Raw genomic sequence first — 8,947 nt, 5'->3', positions numbered from 1 at the left:
AGAATTTAACCTAAAACACACCTTTCTTCATACCACCATGACTCATATATATATATATATATATATATATATATATATATATATACACAAAAAGCAAACAAAAGCATCTGTTTGCTTTTGTTCAGGGCCGTTTTTCACTACACAATGGCCAGAGTTTCCACTAGACTGAATGCACTTGACATTCTTAGAAAATTGAAATTCTTATACAAATATTTCCAAGGCATTAAAAGAGCTTTGGCTTAAATAAGGTGATATAAAAACTTGAATTGAGCCACCGTCGTGATTTATTGTGTTATTGATGCAAAATAAACAATATTGTGTTGTTTAAATGTATGTATGGGTCCATCATTAGTTTCAAGTCATTAAAATAGAAAAATGTGGCTTCTTGTGGCAAATATTCTTACACCATTAAACTGTGATAAATTGAGATTATATATATATATATATATATATATATATATATATATATATATATATATATATATAAGTGCTGTCATTTTAATGTGTTAATTCGATTAATTAATTATGCCACAATTTAACACGTTAAAAATTATTACGCAATTAATTATGAGTATCAACGGTTCTTCATTTTGCCTCATTTAGAGGCATGTTATATTTTTATTATTCATTGTTGAATTGCTATATTGAGCTTAAATGCCTATTTGAGACAGCCTTATTTTATTTCACAATTTTATTTATTTAACTGAATCGCTGTATTTGTATTACATTTTTGAAAACAGCCTCATTTTATTTACTTAACTGTATTGCTGTTTGTTTTACATTTTTGAATAATGCACCTGGCCTAACTGGTTTGCGGATGTGCTAGACCTTTACTTTTACTTTTGGATTTCATTTATGAGTTCATTTATGAGTTCACAGTTCACCAATAAAAAAATGGATTTCAAATCTTCTCTTCTTACTGTATTCAACTGATTAGTCATGCAGTACAATTTTTTAATATCGTAGAACTCAAATTCTTTATAAGGAGACCTTTAGCAGATATGACATAAAAATGCGATGAATTCCATTAATTAATTACTTTTTTAATTAATTAATTACTTTTTTAATCGACTGACAGCACTAATATATATATATATATATATATATATATATATATATATATATATATATATATATATATATATATATATATATATATTTGAGGAGAGAATTGCATTATTGATTTCAATTAGCTAGAAAACACTACATACAATAGTAAATATACAAATATAATAGGTTCAAATAATGTTCAATAAAGTGTATCACAGGTGCAATATTTCTGTTGACAACAAGGACAAGTGGCTCAATGATATCACCATGAATCATTTCAAGAGCGGCCCAATCTCACGTAGCAGTGAAGTCACGGTGACGGCAGACTGCACAGTCGCCAGTGTTGCCTAACCATGCATGATGAACACAACAAAGGTCCACAGCTTCTAACTTCAACAGTTGTGATTTTTAAACAAATGTGCAGTTTTTCCTCCAGTGATATGTGTTATGAGTTGAATCTTGTGTATTTTAAAATGTGAAAAGAAATGCTGTCCACGGATTTCTGGCGCCATCAACTCACATCTGGTCTCCTTATTAGAACCAGGCAAACTCATATCTTTAATCATTTCAAGTGTGCAAGTCCAGGAAGAGAATAAAAACATGGCCAGTGCAACAAAACCTGAACATGTTTGGTTTGTATTTGTGGCTGACAGGCTGTAGAAGGTTTCATATTCGCACAATATGTTTGTTCTTGTGGTTAATTTGAGGTCGCATCACTGAACTTGACCTTCGAATGACCTTGATCAGGATCTAACCACTGCTTGCTTACATCAGTGGATCTCCATGAGTTCTTGAGTTTCCCACAAACGCAGTGTGACGTTACAAGCCAGGGAGGAGTCTGTAAGTATATCTGAGTGAAACAAGAGGTCTGCGGTGTCGCTTACAGCCGTGATGTGATGGTGAGGTCAGGCAGGTGAATTAACTCTTGAAATTGATTCAGAAAATGGCTCATTTTTGCAGTTGCTGTTCGCTAGAACTGTCATGCAAATGTTCTTTAGCATATCGCACTTGTCATTTATAGCTGGAAAAGCGACGGCCCTCTGTATCACTGCTCAGAAAACGACCCATTGAGGCGCTTTCTAAAGGTCAGCTCAAGCGTGGCCGTGGCACCTGAAGCAGAAACACGGTCCTTCAGTGGTGCAGCCTGGTGCAGCGCCTCATCTCTCCACTTGATGGCTCTTTCAGCCAGCACATCTCACCCCACCCATCCTTTACTGGCGTCATTGTTGCCCACAAAATGGATGACAGCGTGTAGATACCAGGGTGCGTCACGACTCTGAGGTACACACGCTGTGCCATTCGTTTCCCACCTGTTTTGATGCCTCAGCAGCTTGTGACGCAGAGAAATGAACATTCAGCAGAGCCGGCCAATTAATGTTGCAAGGCTAAAAAACCTCAGTCATTTCCTGCAACAGCCTTTTTGCCTTTGAGTCACAAAATAATTAACAGTTACGCTTGCCAAGACATTATGACCCAAAAGTACAAGGCGTGATATAAAGGAGGAGATTTACACGTTCGGTGTGTGTCAGATTCATTTTCTACTTTCACTTGGAGTTGGGCTTCAGCATGTGTCGTGTTAGATATGTGAACATTATTTAAACTGTATGAATACCCGCTTATAACAAGAAAAGAATAGATAAAGAATTAGAACAGGCTGTTAAAATAAATTAAAAAAAATATCATGTATTTTAATCATGACGTTAGATTCAACTTTCATATTTTTCCATTCAGAATTATTATTATTATTATTATTTTTTATATTTTTTTTATTTATTAAATTGTATTTATTTATTTATGTTTTTGTTTACCAGTTGGAATTCTGGGCTGTTTTGCAAATATGCACATACAAAAACGTGCAAACTTGTTTCCTCATGCTAAAAAATTATATAAGCGAGCCATCGAGACAAATGCATATTTATGGAGTCGTGTGTGTCTGTAATTCAAATTAGTAGATTATCAAAAACTGAAATGATCAAACTTTGCACAGACTTGACTATAAAAAAGTTGCCTGAAATGCTACACCTTGCTCTTTAACTGCTCATGCCTCCCCTCGTTCTCTCTTAAGTCTAAACTGTGCATTCTATATAGTCACACAAACAAGTGTGTTAGTAAGTACTTAGTCGCACCCTCAGCTCTCACTGAGTGGCAATTTGGCATAAATGGACAGAAAGATCGAGTTGAAAACATGAGAATACTTCACTGTGTGGTATGATGTTTTGTTGGTCCCATTTTTACGTTAACTTTACTTACCAAAAGCATGGCTCCTGATGTGTTATGTTTACTTATGTCCTTATTTTGTCTCTGAATCCCAACTGAATTGAAGAGTTTCTTCCCCCATGAAGATCAGTTTTCACCGACTGTTCTCAGTTAAAATGGCACAGTGGACAGCAAACGGACTAGTGCAGTGGACATGCGTTTCTCTGCCATAACTCTTCTCTGTGTCGTTCCCTCTGTGCAGCACTGCAGTGCCTCTCTTTCTGCACATGCCCAGACGGAGCCGAGCCGGCACCGCGACTCTCACCAGAAACATTATATCCCGCTTGCCTGACAGACACTTTCCCAAGTTCTCTTTAAGATCAGGTGGTAAATTCTTATTTCGATGGATCCCTCAGTGACGTGCCGTAGTGGCTGACGATGGATTTGCGTCACTGGGATTAAACCGGTGGTTTTGCGAGGCAGTGTTTTGTCTCAAGGTCACTACACCTCCCACAAGCTGTTTGGGTCCAGGCACGGAGGTTTGGAATCAAACTATCACGGATGCTTCTAAGACAAACGTTATTATGTTTGAGCTGCTGAGTGATCTCACGTCAGTCCGGGGAGATTTATTTACTACATTTATATTACTGAAAAGTAACCACACTATTATAAACATCTGAGCTCAAGAGATGTATCATAACAGCATTTGCATAGCCACGTTTAGCTCTGTTTGTAGTTCCATAATTTTATGTTAATGGTGTCCCAGAACAGTAAATTACTCAGCATGGTTCCTCGACTTGTGGATTTACAGGTGTTGAATTATACATTTATCTATTAACAAAGTCAGCATGTATTGCAGTATTCACCAGGTCTGGTCGCTGCTCACACAGAAGTATTCTTGTTTCTTGAAAGAGGAATGGAGGGGAGCGGAGGTCACCCCGGACCACTCCGTCCCGAGCACATATAAACAGACTGTCCCTCACTGGTGCTATTGTATGTAGGCACTGTGCACGTCTAAACTGTGACAGCAAAAGATGTCCACTGGTCACCTCAGCAGTCACTAAGAAGAGGAGCTTTAAGGGGAGAGGGAAGTCTGAGGTTCTATTATTGCACTGCTGAACAGATGGAACAGAGTTATGGAAACAAAGGAAAAAAGTTCCTCAGTGCAGAAAGTATTTTCCATATTCAGTATTTGCATTCTTTGCATGTGGAGGAACGGAAGACTGTCAGCAAAAAGGTCGAGAGGTTTTTCCTGAGGCAGCAACACAAAAAAACTGCATGGTCTTTTCCTGCCTGGCCACGGGCTGAAGCCCACACGTGCATGAGGTGTTGGGAAATACAGCAAAACGCATGCTTTCAATTGGCTGATGTTGGAGGATGTTTAAGCAAAATGTTAGTTGACAATAGTTCAGACCAATCGCACAGTTTCAGGGGGAGCAAAGAAAGCAGACAGACTTGAGTTTGAGTTAATCCCGACTCACTTTTGAGATCATTTAATGACCGTGGTTGACCGCTGAAGCATGGTTAGTAAGTAAGCCTTGTCCATTCCATCCAACGGCACACGTTCGCCGCAACATCACAGTGATCAATAACAATAAGCACAGCGCAGTGTCCTTGAGACGACAACTCCTCTGGTGCTGCTGATTGGTTTACAGCCCACCCTCACTCCCCCCTCGCTGTCGTCCACAGACGCACATCCCCTTAAATATATCCTTCCTCTTTATCAGCCCATCACATGCAGATAAAGGAGAGAGTCCTTTTATTGTGGGGGTAATGGAGTCGTCTTAAAGACTGCATGACTCACTCATTATATATGATCATGAGTGAACAATGCGTATAATAGATAACATTATGTACACCATTAGCAACCCTAACATGAGCTATGTTGCTCTCTGCAGTGGTCAGAGGTCACCATGGAAAAGGGTTAGCTATAAGGAAAATACAATTTCAATGAGTTTGGGGGGAAATGATAATGTGACAGGGAAATAATAAAATCATTCACAGTCATTCATTGAAAATGCGATAAAAAATATGTCTACCTCTCAGAATATGCCACTAACTTTGGACAAAGCACTGTTAATACATGTGGGTATTGGTGCAGGTTATGTGCAATTCATTTTTTCACTGAATTTACTAAACATAAATTGCGAGGTTAAAAATAAATAAATAAATAAATAAAATAATAATAATCATCATCATCATCATCATCATCATCATCATCATTTTAAAAATAAGAAAAGGAGAAAGCTCAATCACTCAATTTGCACATCAACAGTAGGACTTCTTGACTGAATTACCTCAGCGACAAGCAAAAGAATAAAAAATTATTAAATGAAAATAAAAATATTGCCCCTGTGTTCTGATAGACGCCGGGACAGAAAGTCACACGAAGGTGCGACAGTCTTGTTTCCTGCTTTACAGTTTTCTGACACCCAGTTAGCAGCAAAAATCTAGCGACATTGACTGACAAGGTAAGAAGAGATAACGCCTATGACCTCACCCTGGTGACCTCAGACTCCTAATGTTAATTGTGTATGAGGTGAGCAAGTCAAGATGTCAATCTTCAGCCACATCGGCTCAAAACCTGCACCTGTTCCAGCTTTTGATCGATGTAGCCCTCACAAATGTCTCTGATGGAATAGTCGTACATTTCAAATGCCAGCTCTGCAGCTTCAGCAGGGAGGGAAGTAAATCTGCGATGGCGGGCGGCGCGTTGGCTCCCTGTCCTTTAAGTAGGCAGAAGTTCTTCTCTGACTGACATTATCTGATGTAAGACAAACTGAGTGGAGGTTGTGATGCCACGTCTCCTGCTACTAACACAAAACACACACAAGCGCTTCCCCCGTGACCCACCAGGGCAGGGGTTGCCAACCACCCAGCTGCAATTCCAGCACTCATGGAACATGTCCATCTCCACGCTCAGATTTCCGCTGCTGATTTTTAATCAGAGGACTTTGACCTTGATCGCAGATGACAAGTGGCCGTGAAACAGCGCCACAAACTCAGTGTCTGTGAAGAGCTGAAGCCGAGTCCACTCACTGCGATTTGTCTCCATCATGGGCCTTCGCTTTGGTTTTATCATGCAGTCTTTTCCCATTTGAATGTCCCATGTCATGCCTGCCCTACAACAAGAGCAGATTCCACTCGGCCAGTTCTAGTTGCCGTCCTGTTCATACTTGAAGAGAAATGTAATTATTACAGCAGATGCAAAGTTTAAATATGAAAAAGTAGAAAGTTGAAAAACAACACAATGACAGTGTGTTCAGTAGCAAAATGCATAAACATTGTCCAGAATAGACGTAAGACATAAGCCACATTTTTCAATTTGAATGAATTTGGTATATTACTGAATTGAATTATGGACCCATACATACATTTAAACAACAAAATATTGTTATATATTGTTTTGTGACAATAGAACAATAAATCACAGTAGCGGCTATATTCAAGTTTTTTATATAACCTTATTTAAACTAAAGCTCGATTAATGTCTTGAAAATATTTGCATAAGAATTTCAATTTTATAAGAATTTCAAATACATTCAGAGTAGTGGAAATTTAATTTAATTTAATTTAATTCAATTTAATTTTAAAGAGTTTAAGACATAAGAATAAAGTATGATGAGATAACTGACACTTTATTCTATTGCAAACACATTTATATCATGAAGTAGTTTGTACCTTTTTGTGGTAAAATGTAGACCCATGATACAAGAAAATTATTTTTACTATATTCATAAATGAAACACAGTCTGAATTAAAAATTAAAGTTTTATTTTTGCTTTAAATAAAGTAGAAAAAATGGGAAAAATGCACAATAAGATGAGGAATATATATCAACTTTAGTATTTAAGATATTTCTTTATAGAATTTTAGTCTCTGTTGAAAATATTAACACACCTAGCAACCTTCATCAGTGTTCATATAGAGTGAATAACAAGGAATTTTATTGTAATCCTTCAATCTCTAAATCTGCAAAAATCGGCTGGTGTCTCCAATAAACAAATAGGGAACTACTGACACAGGTGTCCCCATCACGGCTCCCTCAGACTGAGGAAGACTTTTCTAATAAGGCTACAGTTGGTACCAGATGAAATCACTCACTAAAAAAAAGGGACCATTTCAAACCCTTGGCATGTTGCGTGTCAACTTTCCCTGCTCTCCGTTTACAGCTCCATTACTCGACAAGTTTTGGAATCTATTTTAGCACAGCTACTTAGTTACATAAGCCTTCCAACATCCTCTCGTGTCCACCTTAAGACCCTTTGAGGTCCTCAGCACATTGAATTATGCATCGCACCAGAACTTGGAGCTTAGTGGTGACTGCGAGGGTAAATACGGCATTAATATGAATAAGCCAGCGGGGCACCGGTCACTGTTGTCCTGGCGGCTTTGAGGCGAGCCACATGATCGGCTCACTCTCTTTCAAAAGTCTAACACACCGGCGATTATATAACAGTGAGTCTTGGTCAATTATTGATGATGTTCGGTGACAGAGATGAAAATTAACACTCAGAAAGTCGGCAAAACTGGATGAGGAACGCTCTTTGAATAGAGTTCTTCATGTTGGATGGAAAAACAAGAATAATAAATTGTTCTTTAGTAAATAGAACCAATCTTATATTATCTTATAGTTTTGTCCAAGAATTTCATACCACCATTGTTCTGCCAGATGGTTTCAATGTGACTTTGACGGCGCAGAGGACAGTGTCCATCAAATGAACAGGCGCCAACTTCGAAAACATGTGAGATGCCAAAGGAACATTCATGTCCGGGTAATTGAATTACCTGAAAGGATTCGTGACAGAGGGGAGACATGGCTGCAGTCCTGAGTGAGTCCTTCAGATACATTAACTTGGAAAAAATAGAACAGGCAATGCGTCTTTGTTTTGACCTCACTGTGTGCGGAGAATTAGAATCAGTCTTTACTTAAAGGAGTTAATGTCAGTCAGTCAACGCAAAGCTGTTGACTGAAAGTTCTGAAAGACACTACACATTCTCTACAGTAGTACCTAACCCTCGCGTCAGCTATGTTGAATGGCATTCTCACCAATGCCAATCTTACTTACGGCCGGTTGGTCGGAACCAATCCCAGTGGTAAGTCCGATTTTACTTGTATTTTTCATGTGAATATTTTGCACGTTATTTATCGTTTTCGAACTGTTGTTTTTGTGTGCATCAGCAACATTATGACCGAGATGGATTTTTCCAACGTGTGGCTTGCCACAACCTCACATCTGACCAACCGAAATGCTTGTTGTTAACGTGTCACATACCAAAACATGGCTTATCACGTGTTCATGTCCCACCACTTGATTCGCTAAGACAAAACACATAACAATAAAAGGAGAAAATCTATAAATATGATGGAAGTGTGTGTGTGTGAGCAGGCTTATACTGTTGTACAGGTTGGCACTGGAAGGTGGATAAAAACGGGGGAGCAGGATTAACAGTTACAGTTATTACACTATTACACTGTGTGCATTAGTTATAAACTGTCCTTATGGTTGTTATTAAACAGCACCCACTGCATGTGTTGCTGCTTAAGGGTCCATGTGATTTTACGCTATACAACTGAAGCTACGAGCCACGAGTGAATCAATAAATGCACTCTGCGATACAGCAGGTCAAATGCAGTCTTACAGCACCCACTGACAAACCACAGGTCCTGGTTTTGGGAATATAGGGATTTAGATGGCTG

This window comes from Synchiropus splendidus, chromosome 1 (genome assembly GCF_027744825.2).
Source record: "Synchiropus splendidus isolate RoL2022-P1 chromosome 1, RoL_Sspl_1.0, whole genome shotgun sequence".
Classification (NCBI taxonomy): domain Eukaryota; kingdom Metazoa; phylum Chordata; class Actinopteri; order Syngnathiformes; family Callionymidae; genus Synchiropus; species Synchiropus splendidus.
The sequence above is the reverse complement of the archived record's forward strand: the minus strand, read 5'-3'. Positions refer to the sequence as shown.